The following is a 16,899-nucleotide window of genomic DNA, read 5'->3' as shown; positions in this document are numbered from 1 at the left end:
ACACGTGACATCAGGGTAAGACTGTTTGCACAGAGCAGAGCGTGAGAAATAAAGAGACTAAATGGACATGGCTGTTACATTTATATCACATTGAGTTACATTTTTTGTTATTGGTTGATTCAAGTTATTGTGTCTTCAAAGTTTGCTGTATCGAGTTGGATCAGACGGTGTATTTTCTTTTGGTAAGACCAGTTGCAATTACTTTTATACCTCAGCTTCCAAGCACACTTCAAAATGCCCATTATAACGTGGATAACTGAACATCTCAAATTCCATAAAACACCATCTGCTGATGAAGTTCATGGGATCTGATCAAAAGCCCCACAAAGTTATAGGACCTTGTGGTGAGTTTGTATCCCAATCCAAGAAGTGACGTTTTACAACAGATACTGTATATTTGTATGTGGTTAGTGTGTAGCTATATTTAAGTTGTTAGTAGTTGAAAGGCCCTTTAATTTAGTGGTATCTATAAACTTAAAGATACACAACGAACCCGAGTTTGAACTTGCAAAAGCAGCTGTTATAAAACTGCTCGCTATTGGACAAACTAAACCCCCTTCAACCTCCACAAGAATATGGTAAAGGTCACATAACAGCGAGGGAAATCCAATTATGACAATCTCATGTTTTCATACAAATATTCATGTTAGTCTGACCTCTGGGAATGTGATTTCTCTGAGCTATGATTCCCAAATGTTTTATTGCCCTTGGCAAATAACACAAACTCAGAGTCCCATTTGGGAAGTACTGCCCTTGGAATACCAAAGTTCAGCAAATGGACGTCATTTTTTTATTCATCCCCTGGGACTCAGCTCCTCCCACCTGCGCGTCCTCCCTCCATTAAGCGCTAGTCTGTCTCTCATCTCTAGACCTCATAGAATTAATTATGGTGTTAGATATAAACTTTGTGTAAAATCGCTAGTAATATCAGCTTATTATAGCTAAAAGAAAAAAGGCATAAAAATGTCCGGTTATTAACTACTTTTCCAATCCTTTAAATATTGTGTTAAAGCATCAACAGTCAACCCTACAATATCAACATTGAGGTATTTGGGGAGGGGGAATATCAAGATACTTTATTGTTTTTTGAAAATCTCCTTTGCACTCTTTCAGACCTCTCACGTGAAGAGCAATACTTAATTGTGAAACACACTTGGCTGGGACTCAGGCAATGGCCCCTTTGGCCCGTGTACTGTATCTGTGCCCTTTGACTGGGCCTGTCTGCACGGGGAGGAGGAGGAAATGGCTGTACTGACCACTATATAAACATTACATCAGGCCCGAAAGGCAGCCGGCCTGCCACTCTCTGAATCCCTTCCATTCCAAGCAGTCTGCCTTTGCGGCCGATAGTTAGTTCCTTCCTCCGTAACAACACTCAAACCCCAAAACAATCGAGAGATCACCTGAAAGGCTGTTTGCTCAGGGATAAGCCTGTTGAACCTCAGCTCCTGATTATGTGCAACAAAGACGGTGAGGAGGGGCAAAGAAACGCACAACGCATGATTTCCGCTCCCTGAATTACACAGAGCCGCACCGGGTGGTGGAGCTGCTGGCGGTTCCCTTGTTCGCTCGCCGAGTTGAGAAAGTTGATTCCTCTGAAGCGTTACTTTCTGTAAAATCATGTCATCTGACTCACTGCGTCTGTGTGGCTGGATGATTAGTGACACAGAACCAGGGCAACAAGCAAGACACGGAGAAATGCTTTTTGTTGTTATACCATTTCTCTTTGGCTCTAGGTCTTCTCACCTGTCCCATGTGTGTCAGTGCCAGTGACTTCTCTCAATATTCTTTACTCTATCCTACTGCAGCGTTCGTATGATGACGTCTTGTGTCTTCCACTTGATTTTGTTGCTGCAAATAACATTGTAAGATATCTCTTTTGCTACATCGTCAGGGAGCCTTGCCCTGTGGCACAGAAGTATATTTTTTTCACCCATGATTGTTGAATAATACAACAGGAGGGAATATATTTGAATTATAAAAGATGGAGTTCTTAAAAGATTTGTAAAATGGTCACTTGTTCGAGACCTCTAGCAGCACGGGCGTTGAAAAGGAACTCGTCTGTTCATTTTCAGCGGCCTTCAAAGAATATTTTGTACAAATATGCTTTATTATTGTTATTATTATAACAATTATTGTTACCATACAATATATGCCTTCCAATTAAACCTTTATTGCACAACATGTGACTTAAAAAAAAAATCACAATTCGACAGAGAAAAAATAGGGTCTTCTACAAAACATGGAAAACACATTTCCCCTTATGTGCTTCATTGGACCCCTTCCAAAGACTGCGTGGGCGCGTTCTCACCGGACTGACAGCTCGCAGCTCCCACCTGAGGGCTAAATATGGGAGTGAGTGGAAACACCTGTGTGGGTGTGCAAGGCCACCAAACAACGCACCCTGTGTACTATTCAATCCATTATAGTGCATATTCTCAACTAACAGGTGTCTCAGTGTTTAACATAATGTGAGTCAGACAACGACATTCCAGACCATGAAAAATGTTTCAAATGTAGAGGAGCTTTGACTGCGTATTCAGCTTTTCACTTTAAAATGCGGATCGGATGACAAACTGCAGCATGTTATGTGATGAGGTTTAAAAGCATTTAAAAGCATTAAACGTTTTTTTTCTTCCTGTCAGTAGCTTGTGAGCAAACTACTGACTCTTTCTGTTATTTGTCCTAACTGGTTGCCACTTCCTGTCCCCACCCAAAGACCCTTGATAACACATTGACAGGGTTCATACACATTTTGACCAGTGGATTTCCATGACTTTTCCATGACTTTTTTTCTTTTTATGGTCATTGTGCAGGAACTAAAGATATGTAACTTGTATTGAACGCATTTATGTTGGATTGACGCTCCTTGTGGGTCTCCATGTATTGACGTCGTGATTGCAGTAGGTGCAACACAGAAGAGCTGCATTAGGCACAAGAGCATATCGTTTATCTGCTGTGTGACAGAATGTAGTAATTGTATATTATGTTGACGCATTGCAGCATAAAATAAACACAAAACAATGTTGAAAACCATGAGACTAATATTCTGCCACTATGGTGTAAATTTATGTCAGAGCGTTATCCTGGCAGTTTGAATCAAATACAAAAATGGGTTGAATTGGGGTTTCCTTCAAAGGGGAGTTTTGAGTGAGAATCAATTGGAACAGTTGGAATTGCAACTGAGGGAAAAGGAGAAGAACGATGCAGCTCAGCATGCAGGCCTGTCGAGAAGAAAGCAGAAGAAGAATGTGGTATGTAAGGCAGATTGGGAAGCTTTCAAGCTGTGGAAGTATGAGTCGGAGAGAAGGGAGAGACAGAGGTTGGTAGCATTTAATTCATTAAAGACCAAAGATCCTACATAAGGTTCTGAAATGTGTACCCCTTCTAACCCCAAAACACTTTATCCTTGTTTTTATGAGTTCCTGAGGAGATTGGTGGACACGGATCTGGACCCCCCCCCTCCCCTCACTGCTCCTCCAGCTCCCGCCTTCATGAGCCCACAGTCTCCTCAGCAGGAAGCAGCACAAGCAAACTTTCCTCGGCTTGACAACAGCCCACCAGGAGGGAAGCCAGATTCAACCTCCAGCACCAGCCAGACGACCTTTTCACCTACTGTGACCCGCTCGCAGGCTCAACAAAGACGGGTCTTGCTCAGAGAAGAAAAAAAGACGTTGTTCGATCCTGCAGCTTCTTTTCCAGTGGAGGGGGCGCAAGGGCCGATGCTGGTTCTCAGACCCTGGTCAGATGCCGATGTGACCAAGGCAAAAAGCCCCGTCTGCAGTCCTTGCTAAGTGGGAGACTGATCTTCAGCAATTTGTCAGAGAATACCATCCTAGAATGTCAGAGCTGCAGCGTGTGATGTGCAGACTTCTGAAACATGACTATCACAAGGTTCAGAGTGTGTTCAACACCACAAGAATGGCTGCTCGCCTTAAAGATCCTGATTGTGAGCACGGCACAGATGTGGACATTAGAAGTGCTGTAGATGCTCTCATTGTGTTGGTAAAAGAACAATTTCCTCTGAGACTGAACCTCCCCACCGTCACCTCTATGACACAAGGGCCACAAGAAACATGCAGCTCATTCCTGGCACGCCTGATGACAGCTTTTGACACCCACAGTGGCCTTAAGCGACCTGATCCAATGGGGAACAGCCCCTGATGCCATATGAAGTCCATCTGAAAGAACATTTTATAAGCAGAATGAGACCTGAACTTAAACAAATCGTGAAAAAATCATGTGTAACCTGGAAAACGTGTGCTCTTGCAGACATCCTTCAGCACGCTGAACACACTGAAGATGAGTTACACAAGAAAGAGGACAAACTAAAAGGTTTTGAAAAGGCTCAGTATGCGATGTTTACGTGCTTGCAGTGCCAACAATTTGCCCAAGGCCAACGTGGAAGAGGAAGAGGTTATGGAAGAGATCGTGGCAGAGGCAGATCGGACTTACGGGAGTTATGATCCAAACGTGTGTTACAATTGTGGACAACAAGGACATTGGCGAGCAGAGTGTCCTGAGCACATGAGGATGAGACACATCACACGTCTAACTGAGGGAGGCAGAGGGAGGGGCGGACCCCAGAGCCGGAGCACCCCATCACGGAGGAGAAAGTAACACACCCTACACACACTCATAAACGGAACAAATAGCTAACACAACTGCACACACACACATCTTAGATTGCATGTCGAGTTATATTCAGAAATTCCTATAATCAACATTGACGATTTCTTGCCATCCGGTAACACTTGTAGTTGACTCAAGAGCATTTGGCATTGTGTTTGAGCTCAACATCAGATGGCACCTTAAAAAAAAAAAAAAAAGGAAAAAACATGCATGAACAGTCATTACATTGCACATCCTGTGTAAGCACAGGGCGAGATAGAAGGTATGCGGAGGTACAGCATGACCAAAAGTTGGAGAAAGAGAGATTATGGTTGAAGTATGTGTATTGGTCAGAGGAGGCTGCTGCGGTGTCTGTATCTCTCTCTCCTTCCCAAAGGGAAAAAAAAGGTGTTCCTTGATTCTACTCCACATTTCATTGGCTAAACCATCTCACTGGGATACAGGATCTTGGTCCATGGTTGCAACAGCGTCTCGGCCTAAAGTTCAGACCGGGTGCAGAGGATCCTCATGAAGAGTATAGCGCTAGTGGTAATGTAGATCGCACTACGTTGATCACACGAGTAAGTGTACACAGAACAGTAGAGCTCGTTGAGGAATGCACACAACACGCAGACTTGTATAGCCTCCCAAACAAGAAGACATAAATTGGTTTGTTTTTTTTCTTTATTGGGCGTGGCTATAAATGGATAGGATGTCCAGTGGGTAACCACGGAAGTCAGGTGTATTCCACAGAAGCGCTTAGGAACATCTACATAATTTATAACTCCCTGCAGGGTCGGCCCATCTAAATTATGTGGCTGATATGATGATTTGCAGCCCATCAAAGGAGGCTTGTAAAATTGATACAATTTCGCTACTTAAACATTTGGCAGAGAACAGACATAAGGCTTGCCTACAAAAACTTAAATTTGCTCTAGAGCAAGTGACTTATCTGGGACATGTGATCACAGCTGAGGGCAAAATCCCTCTCTCCCAAACGTATTGGGGCAATTCAATTGGTACCAAAAACAAACAAAAAAAAGAAAAAGAAAAACGAATGATGAGTTATTTGGGGATGATTTCATACTGTAGACAGTGGATCCCTAATTATTCAGAAAGAGAGGCACCTCTCTCGTTCATGGTCCACGGTAAAGGCCTCAGCGCGCATGACAAACTGACTTGGACTACTGAAGCTGAAAAGGCTTTTCAGGACTTAAAGACTTCCTTATCACAGGCCCCGAATCTGGGCCTGCTGAGACCTGACTTACCGTAGACTCACTTCATAGACCAGAAGGACTGTTACATGACATCAGTTTTGTGTCATCTTCATGGAGGACAACTTAGGCCTGTTGCCTACTTCTCCTCAAAACTTGACCCTGTTGCTTCGGGTCTTCCTCTCTGTTTGCGAGCAGTGGCAGCAGCTGAGAGAGACATTTTAGCATCATGTGACATTGTGGGCTTCTGTGATGTCCCACTTATGGTCCCACTTACTGTCTCTCATATCTTATATGCCTAGAAGACTTCTCACCTCTCTGCTCAGAGATGGTTCAGGTATCCTACAATATAACGTAATTGTCAAATGATGCAATGTCCTTAACCCATCTACACTTCTTCCAACTGCAGATGACAGAGAGCTTCATGACTGTGTCGAAGTCTTGCAGCAGACATGCATACCAAGGCCTGATCTGTTGGACACACCTCTTCCCAATGCAGATCTTGAGCTGTTTGTAGACGCCTCCGCTTCTCGCTCACCAGACACGGGCAGCGGTCAGGTTGGGTTTTCAGTGGTTACATCACACAGCACACTTGTTAGTGGCAGGCTTCCTTCACACTTCTCAGCACAGGCGGTAGAGTTGATTGCACTTGCCGAGGCAGGTAAGACAGCTGAAGGTAGAACAATTAACATCTTCACTGATTCACGTTATTCTTTTGGTGCGGAGCTCTTTAGAGACACAGGGGGTTTCTTACGTCATCTGGCAAGCCTTTTGCACATCATACCCTTGTGTCGGCTTTTCTGGATGCCATTTTACTACCCAGAGCCATTGCAGTCATTAAACATGAAGCTCACACCTCTTCTCTTGACCCTGTATCTGTAGGAAACAGGGGCGCGGATGCGGCGGCAAAGGAGGCAGCCTCACAGGGCTTCCTTTTCCCCCTGGCTCAAATGCTTTCCACACGACCGATCCTAGTCCTTATGCCGATCTTTCCACACTTCAGCCTCTTGCCGGTGCACAGAAGCGTTCCCTGTGGAAACGATCTGGTGCCATTCTTGAGGGACGGAATCTGGACAGGGCCGGACAGTAGGCCCTGTTTGCCACGTGCTCTCTTCCACATTTATGCTAAGTTGTCTCACGGAAAAGATCACGTGGGCAAAGGGGGGATGTGCACTGCTATAAATGAGCATGCTGAGATATTGTGCTAACCTCTCCCCTTCACTCTCAGCACTGCACGGAGAGGTGAAAGCGGCGTTCCATCCACAGCTACAGCAATGCAGCACCACCTGAAACCAGGAGACTGGGTCCTCATTAAGGATCACTGGAGAAAGCACTGGAAGCAGAGACGCTACTCAGGGCCCTTCCAAGTACTCCTGACCACGGAGACGGCAGTTAAGGTGGAAGGGAAAGCGACGTGGGTTCACACCAGCCACTGCAAACGCATCCCGGATCCAGGAGGCGAAGGAGCACCTACATCTGGTTCCGGTTAAGGGGTTGTAGGGTGGAGAGCCCTCCCCCACTGCAGGGTTCCAGGACAACAACGGGCTCGGTAGAGATGGCAGAGACGGCAGAGACAGCAAGGACAGCAGCCACCCGGAGAACAGTGATAAAAGACAGATCTCCAGCGCCAAAGAACACTTAGGAAGCATGGTTGGAGCCTGAGAATGAACATGTGCATATCACTGACGCTGGCCACATTTGTGCTGATTCCCCTCACGATCAATGAACTACAACCTCCTTATGTGAACATCACGGATTCCAGCCTTCTCCACTTCTCCAATAGAGGATTTCAGGAAGTTTCCACTGTCCAGCAAAACAATGCGACGAGACAGAGTGTTTACTCTACACAATCGAACATGATGCATGGGTTAAAATAGAAAGTCACGTAAATGAAATTGTGTGTGTTGCCGGGTTGGGAGAAGAATATGTACTGTGTGGGTGCACGGAAGATTTGGGTTAGAAGATCCACCATTCTGGTGCAGTAAACCACGATCGTGTCAGGAGATACCAGCCCACACTGGCTCCAGCAACTGGAGGGAGACGTGCAAAAGAACTTACCAGCCTGTCAGCGAGACACAGCCTAAAACAGTACCACCTGAAATAATTTACGAGGCCGTTAAACCACAGGCCCTGACTTCCCGCAGGCCAGAACAGCCCCCACTAAAGCAACTTGGAGGCGAGGGTCGATCTCTCTCAATTGTCCGAGAGGGGGGACTCAGAAGGAGGGTTGTAAAGCTTACATGTTACGGCTGAGCACGCCGCACTTAGGTCGCTGGCAGTGCTGTAGTGGTAAAATTAGAGATGGGTAAACTCTGAATTTTGTGATCATACAGACCTCGACGCGATGCAAAGCAACGCAACACAAAGCGTTGCGACTCTGTAAGGCTGTCCTGGCTATATTGCATTATGTTATCAGTAAAAGTCATATAGAACGCGTGTTCTGGGGTTCATGGCTCCTCTGTGCTTCTCCTCTCTCTATTGGACCTGGTGTTTCTCCTCTCCCTGTGCTCTCTGCATCATTGCCTGTCCTCTCACTGCCTGAAAAAATATGTTGAATTTAAGAGTTAACCAGTTAAGCAGCCTGTCAATTACACTGACAACATGAGTTAAAGGAACACTCATGTACTACCTATGTCGCCTATAGCCTATACAGCATGTTTCTTTTCACATTGAGAACTGACTTGTTTTCTAATCTACGCGTCACCAGGCGTTTTTCTTGTCCTTTTACCGTGCACGACCAGCGAACACAGAGCGCGCGACTACTAACCCCCCCCCCCCCTCCCCGTCGGTCGTTCCGCCCGCAACGACTACTACACCCCCACCCGCCCCCCCGCCGGACCTTCTCGACCGGTCTGCGAAATATTGTCTGACATGAAACCGGTCCGTGAGGTAAAAAAGGTTGGGGACCACTGGGCTGATCCACAGCGTGTATGTTTACACACCTCCTGAATCCTGATTGGTGTCGCTGCTGCAGCCGCAAGGCACTGATTGGATGCTCACAGACCGTAATACAGCGCAGATGAATAGGAAACGTAGTCTTAGCTGTTTTAAAATTACAGTGATCCCTCGCCACTTCGCGGTTCACTTATCGCGGATTCGCTATTTCGCGGATTTTCATATTGCATTTTTTTTTTTTTTGGTGCATTGTGCTCTGCATTCTGATTCGCTAAAAACTCACTCCCGAGCCGTTCATTACAGTTCTCCAACGTAATCGATGGTGGCATGTCGGTGTACAAGGATCTTTTTGCAAAGAAGAAAAAAGAGCGACAACAGCTGCCTATCACTATGTTCTTCTCCCGAACAAACACACCTGCACCGCGGGCTTCAGAAGAAGAGAACACTGCAGAGCGCAGTCAGGATGCAGCGGCCCAGTCTGAAGAGCAGTGAAACGGCCTACACGCGAGTCACTGTATTTGTATACATGTAATAGTTGCTAATTGTAAAAAAAAAAAAAGTTTTCTATTTCGCGGATTTCACTTATCGCGGGTCATTTTCGGAACGTAACCCCCGCGATAAACGAGGGATTACTGTACACCAAGTTTATTTTGGATTATTCCAACGGAAGAATACAAGGCGCAGGGAACTTTGAGGTGCGTAAACGCCACTTAAGGGTGCGTAAACGCTATTTATAGGTGCGTAAACGCTATTTCCAAATTCCAGAGGTGCGTAAACGGCGTTTACGTGCGTTTACCCTCCACTACTGTTGGCGCACATTTAAGTTGTTTTGTACTCGTGTTTTCCGGCGAATTGTTTGTGTCTTAAAATAAAAATAACTTACTTTCAAAAACTTCTGAACTTAACATCGGATATGTCAATCCATTTATTTATAACAAAAATAACAAACAATTCAATTCCCAATCCGCCGTGCCTCACGGTCAAAAGTTATCTGCCTCGCTGTGCGCCACACCTGCACTAATTAGCCTGGTGTTAAATAGGCTGGTGGCCAAAAACAGCGCCATCCCATTGCAGTATTCAGAATGGCTCCAACACAACCGGCCCCTAATTGTTCATGGCACTTCAAGACATGACAATTATAAACAATTCATGTATGGAGACATTCATACAACGAAAACAACGTTTGCAAACAAAAATAATAAACAAAAGCAAATCAACCCTCTTTTGGTGCATTTGTTTTACTTTTACATTGACTGTTCTACCAATAGTCCTAGTTTTGTCACTGGTCTTTCAATTACATTTGTTTTGGTTTTGATTTGCACAGATCTAACTATGCCTGATTTGTCTGGAAAGGATTTAATAATCCTTCCAATCATCCAAGAATTTCGTGGTGCTGTAGCATCTGCAATCAAAACAATATCTCCTTCCATAAGATTACGTTGTGTTTTGTTCCACTTTTGTCTTTCCTGTAGCGTTGCAAGATACTCTTTCGTCCACCTTTTCCAGAACAAATCGGAAAGATACTGAGCCTGTTTCCATCTTCGTCTTACGTACTGGTCCTTTTGATCAAACAGACCTGGAGGCAAAACTGGTATTCTTTTCAAAGTAAGAAGATGATTAGGTGTTAGTGGCTCTAAATCATTAGGATCCTCAGAAACTCTCGTAATTGGTCGGTCATTCAAGATTGCTTCGGCTTCGCATAAGACTGTGACTAATGTTTCATCAGTTAGAGTCTGTAGATGTAAAACAGATACCAAGACCTTCCTGACCAGTCTGATCATGCTTTCCCAAGCACCGCCATGATGGGAAGCTGCAGGTGGGTTGAACGTCCACTTGATATTGTCATGAATTAAAGCCTTCTCAATTGATCTGTGGTTTAAATCTGCAATTGCTCTTTTTAGTTCCTTTTCTGCACCTGTGAAATTTGTGCCATTGTCTGAGCGAAAGTGTGTCACGGGTCCTCTTCGGCATATGAATCGACGAATAGCACTGATGAAGGAGTCTGTGTCTAACGAGTGTGCCACTTCTAAATGAATTGCCCTGCTGGCCATGCATGTAAAGATAACTCCATAACGTTTCACATAAGAACGTCCTTGTTTTACCTCAATAGGCCCAAAATAGTCCACGCCCACGTTAGTAAATGGAGGGAAGTCTGGAGTAATCCTCTCTTTGGGAAGATCCGACATCTTTTGATCACACAATTTTCCTTGGTGACGTCTGCAAAAAGGACAATTTGACAAGATTTTCCTTGCTGCTGCATTGGCATGAGTGACCCAGAACTTCTCTCTCAATTTGGAAAGGATGTAATTTCTCCCACCGTGTCTTGTCTGTTCATGAATATTTTTAAGAATTAACATGGAGATGTGCTGATCTTTACACAGGATGACTGGATGTTTGCTCTCTTCGGGCATTGCAGTCCTGGACAATCTTCCACCAACTCTTACCAGTCCTTCCTCTAAGACAGGATTCAGCTTGTAGATAGGGCTACACCCTTTTACAGGTTTTCCTGTCTTTAGTGCACAAATCTCAGTGTCAAATCTTTCCCTCTGACAGAACTGAAGGATAGCGTTTTCTGCTGCTAATAGATCCTCCGTTGATACACGTTCTCGTTTGAACAACCTTCTGGCTTCCAACATTTTTCTGTCAACATCAAGATTAGCCATTCCATCTTTCACAAGTTGCTTCCTTCTTTGACTCAACTCCAATAGAGTCCCTTTGACCAACAGCAACCATGCAACTGCGACTTTCAACCTTTTCCAGTCAGAGAAATAGGTGATGAGTTGGCTCGTTGCATTATCCTCTTGAATGGTTATTGCGTTTGTGGAGATTTCCACTTTGACCTCTGGATCATCCTCCTCCGAAAACCCATTCCGACTGTCCTCTGCTGTCTTCCTTAGAGCATAACATGCACAACTAGGCGACGACACTGCTCCAAAGAGATGTACAGTCATTCTATATTCTTCAACTTGCTTGTGCAGATCTCCATTAGGCCACCACAGGAACCTTAGAAAGTCTTTGTCTTCGTCGGCCACTCTAACTTGATAGAACATAGACTTCACATCAGACATAAAAGCAACTGGTTCTTGTCTGAATCGTAGAAACACTCCTATTAAGGAACTTGTAAGGTTCGGACCCTGCAGAAGTTGTTCGTTCAAAGAAGTTCCTTTAAACTTAGCTCCACAGTCGAAGACAACTCGCAACTTGCCCTTCCGTGGGTGATATACTCCATGATGAGGTATATAGAACAGGTTTTCTTCTCCACAACGCAATTCATCCTGTGGTACCATTTCTGCATAGCCACTACTGATGACATTTTCAAGAAAGCTTGTGTATTCTTGGTGGAATTTCTCATTTCTTTCCATTTTCCTTCTTAGTCCAATGAGACGCTGTTGAGCAATACAACGGTTGTTTGGCAAAGTTACCTCTTGGGCTTTAAATGGCAGCTTTAAACTGTAATGTCCGTCCTTTAACTTTACAGATTGATCCATTATTTTAATGAATCTTCTTGCCTTGACATTTCTTCATTGTCGTCGGCGATTTTCTCATTGAAGTCACTTTGGTACTGCTTCTCCAATAACAGCTGAAGTGATTCTACAGATAATCTGTTTACAGAAACAGAAGGATAGCCAATGCCATTCCTATTGTCTTTGGAATCCTTTCCTAAGCCATTGATCACCCACCCTAATAGGGTTTTAACAGCAAAAGGACCCTCACCTTGGCTATTCACAATTTCCCATGGTTCTAGCAACTTTGAAGCATTAGTACCTATTAATAACTCCACGGTAGCATCAATTTCAGGGATTTCAATGTGATCAAGGTAAGGCCACTGTGATATGTCCTCTGGTTTTATGATGTTTGCTCTGTCAACTGGCATCTTTTTCTGTGTGTAAACATTTGGAAGACTGTAGTACCTTGTTCCATTAAGGCTAGCTACTTCAAGTCCATTCACAATGTATGTTGACACTGATGTCTTTGGGCTCATCGTTAACAAACCTATTTTTGACTTTGTTCCAGTAAGATTAAGTCTACGCATAAGAGCTTCAGAGCAGAATGTGGATGTCGAGCCATTGTCCAGAAAAGCATAAGTCTGAATGACCTTGTTGCCCTTTTGTGCTTTTACCTGAACTGGCAGGATGGAGAGCATTCCACTACCACCGGCCCCGGTCTGGCTCCCAAATGTCTGAGCTGACACAAGCGTATGGTTTACAGCTGGTTTAGGTTCCTTGGGATAGATGCCACTGCTGTTCATCGATTTGTCCACTTGTTTGACGTGAATGTGTAAAGCTGTTGGATGGCTCTGTTTGCATTTTTCACAGGTTTTCCGCTTATCGCAATTTTTGCTCAAATGCCCAATGTTGAGACACCCAAAACATACTCCCTTTTCCTTTAAGAAGTTGATCTTTTCACGATGTTTGTTTTTTGCAAGTTGTTGACATTCATCCAGACTGTGATCTTGCAAACAGAATAAACAATTGATGCCGATGTTGCTCTCCCTGTGTTTACCTTCTTGTGTGTCCCTGCGTTGCACTTTGCTAACAGCACAGACGTTTGTAGCAAAGTTACCTTGCTTCGACCTAGGCTTGGCTGTATACACATCCCTTTTAACCTGCCTCTCTCTTTCAGTAGATTGAATATCACCAAAAATAGGATCAGACAAGATTTTTACTTCATATTCCACAAAGTGTACAACGTCTTTAAAGTTAGGTTTGCGGAGTTGTCGCTCCCGAATACCGCAAGCAGAACTTCTAAATTTTTCCCTCAACTTAAAAGGAAGTTTTGAAACAATAGTTTTGAGGTTAGCCGGCAAGTCCAGCTCTTTCATGTCCTCCAAATCCGACATTGCATTATAGCATCCACGTAGAAATAATGCATAGTCCTGTAGAAACAAAACACCTTCAGGCTTCACCACAGGCCAGTTGAGAACCTTTTCCATATATGCTGCTGTAATCTTTGTTTCATTGCCGAAGTGTTCCCGTAGGAGAGCTTTAGCTGTTTCAAAACCTCTCTCCGCACTCATATGTAAACAGCTTTGCACAAGGTCGTGAGGACGCCCCCTGGTGTACCTTTCCAAAAAATACATGCAATCCCCTTTAGATGCAGCTTTCTCCTCCACACAATGCTTAAAAGCTTGCATGAACATTTTGAACTTCAATGGGTCACCTTCGAAAACAGGTAGTTGTCTAGGTGGCAGTTGGCTTGCTTTGTGTTGTTGTAAGAGGAGCTCGGATATTTCATTTTGCCTTTGCAGAATCTGTTGTGTAGAATTGTCATCAACTGCATGTGCAACATTAGCAGTAGATAAACCTTTATTACTCATCTTGTAGATTTTTCAAACTTCGCCTCAGAAATGTTAGGGCTTTCTTTTGATTTTTGCTTCTCAATGTACGACTCCATACCATCCTGATCTGAAAATGTTTGCAGTACTGCCAATTCTGCATCTGAGGCTTCAATCTCAGCATCCATTCCCACCTGTTCCAGTTTTTTCCTTATTGATTCCACCTCCCTTTCCAATTCATGTTTCATTTTTAACGCTGCTGGACGTGCTATGAGTGCAGCTTTCCTGGCCTTTGCTTGCGCGTGTGCAACTTCCAATACAGCTTTGCTTGATCGACTTGATCTTTCACTGGTACGGCTTTTAGTGCATGATGATGTACCAACATTTGATACACTATCCGTTGGCTTTATATCATCCTCAAGGGCAACGGTTTCAGTAGTACCATTATTTGCACCCTTAAAACGATTTTCTACGCAATGGCGAAATTCGTTCACACTTAACAGCTTTGCTTTGAACCAGGTTTCATGCCTTTCCTTTTCATCTACGGGTAGAAACTCAAGCAGTTGGTTATGTGCAACTTTTGCGTCTTTAATCAAGGCTTGATATTTGCTGAAGCTACCTTTTATTTCAGCTTCATAACCAGACTGACACATTAACCCTTGAACAGTTTTTTTTATATTGGCAGCTTTACTTAACTTGGATTTCCTTAGTGTCTCTAAGCCACCTAGTTTGGAAAGCAGTACTTTTTGTGTCAATTTTACAGACCTTTTTTTCACAGAGGCTTCATCCTCATTAACCTTTTGTAAGTCATCTGACACATTTGTTACCTCACTACCTTGATGATCTTCATCCATTTTACCTTGTTTTCCAGTCAACCACCCAGAAACAGCAATATTTCACAATATCATGAAAACGAGCATCAGAATAAAAAACAAACCATTAACACTTTCATTTTCTTGCAAACCCAAATGTCTCTTATTTCAAGTCCTCGTTGGAAAATGTCAATGTCGATAAACCAAATGTCCGTCCATTGTGTTCTCGTTAGTCCTGCCGTTTACACTTTAATAACTGCAGGCAGCTCTGCTTCATTCCTTCTTACTCGTGTGTGTTAACTGCTCATACCTCGCGGCTCGTTCCAGGTCCAACCAACTTTTCTTCACTTGGTGACGTAGTGTCCAATCCTCACTGACCAATGTGAGAACGCTCACCAACCTCCGTCGTGACCGAGTTCGGACTGCCTCACTATCCACTGTGAGGCTCCAGCGTAGTTTCACCGTCCTCCTCTACCAATCCCCGCTACCGGTCACCGTCCTCCTCCGCCGATCCCCGCTACCGGTCACCGTCCTCCGCCGCCGATCCCCGCTACCGATCACCGATCTCCGCCCGTGGCTGCGTGGTTTGCTCCACTGTCCAATGTGAGACGCGCTGCGCCCGTAGAATACGACTAACGCTACATCCAAAGCACGCGACAGCGTTTCCATTCAGCCGATCGCCGTCGAAGACAAGGTGCTCAAACAGCACAAGGATCGTGCCGTCTAAACTTGATCGGTCTTTTTCTCATACTGAGCCAAGCTTTTGACTAATTGTTGGCGCACATTTAAGTTGTTTTGTACTCGTGTTTTCCGGCGAATTGTTTGTGTCTTAAAATAAAAATAACTTACTTTCAAAAACTTCTGAACTTAACATCGGATATGTCAATCCATTTATTTATAACAAAAATAACAAACAATTCAATTCCCAATCCGCCGTGCCTCACGGTCAAAAGTTATCTGCCTCGCTGTGCGCCACACCTGCACTAATTAGCCCTGGTGTTAAATAGGCTGGTGGCCAAAAACAGCGCCATCCCATTGCAGTATTCAGAATGGCTCCAACAACTACAGCCCTGGTCGCTGGTCAGACCTGGACTCGGAGGAATTTAGGAGCAAGTGTCAGACAAACGACACTTGCTCTGTGACTCTAAAGCCTAAATATGACACGAGTTGGAAATACCCATTCTGGTGCGCTCAACCTGCAGACTGTGCAACAGAACTGGCCCATTTCACTCGGTTAGATTGGCAGTATGCGTGCAAGTAAGCCTAACGTTAAGAACTTCCAAACCGAACACCACCGTACGAGCATGACAATATTGCGTTGACTATTAATGAAAGGAATGTCTCTAATTGTTGGATATATCAGCATATGCCCATTTCATCTAGAGCACCTATGTGGGTTCCTGTTCCATTCACGGAAGCCGACTGGGGTGTCATGGGTTGGCCTGGGCTATCTCATCGATTCGTGAGTAATGATATTATCAGCTTTGCCACGGAGTCTAAAGACCTCGCATTACTGGGAAAGGTGTATTTAGTTTGTGGCAACATCGCTTACAGCTGTGTTCCGGTCGTAGGGAACCTTCGTAAAAGGTCAGTTACTGGGAAATGCTATGTAGCATATCTTATACCCCTAATTAGACAAGCTGACTCCAAGGAACTTCCATGTACGTCATAAACGCGCCATTTCACTAGGTTCAAGGATTTTGAGCATACTTATACCATCCTATGGCACCTACAGAAGCCAAGAGGAAATAATGGCAGTCTCAACAATACTGGAAAGACAGATGAATAGCACTTTCCGAAAAGCAAAAGGAAATAAATGACATCAAATACATGGTACTACAAAATAGAATGGCTCTGGACCTCGTTCTGGCCTCACAAGACTGGGTATGCAAGATAATCAACACTGTATGTGCGCTTACATCTCCGATGCAACATCTTCAGTTTATGATGTGGTGGCAGACACCGAGCAAGGCATTAAGGAATTGCAGGACCACGGCTGGAATCCGTTTGGGGAAATACAGGCATTTGTTGGATTATAGGGACCTTCTCTTTTCAAGGAACTGCTATGGGAATTAGGGGGCATCAATCTGTC

The sequence above is a fragment of the Gasterosteus aculeatus genome, chromosome Y (genome assembly GCF_964276395.1).
Source record: "Gasterosteus aculeatus chromosome Y, fGasAcu3.hap1.1, whole genome shotgun sequence".
In the NCBI taxonomy this organism is placed as follows: Eukaryota; Metazoa; Chordata; class Actinopteri; order Perciformes; family Gasterosteidae; genus Gasterosteus; species Gasterosteus aculeatus.
Note: the sequence above shows the minus strand (reverse complement) of the source record.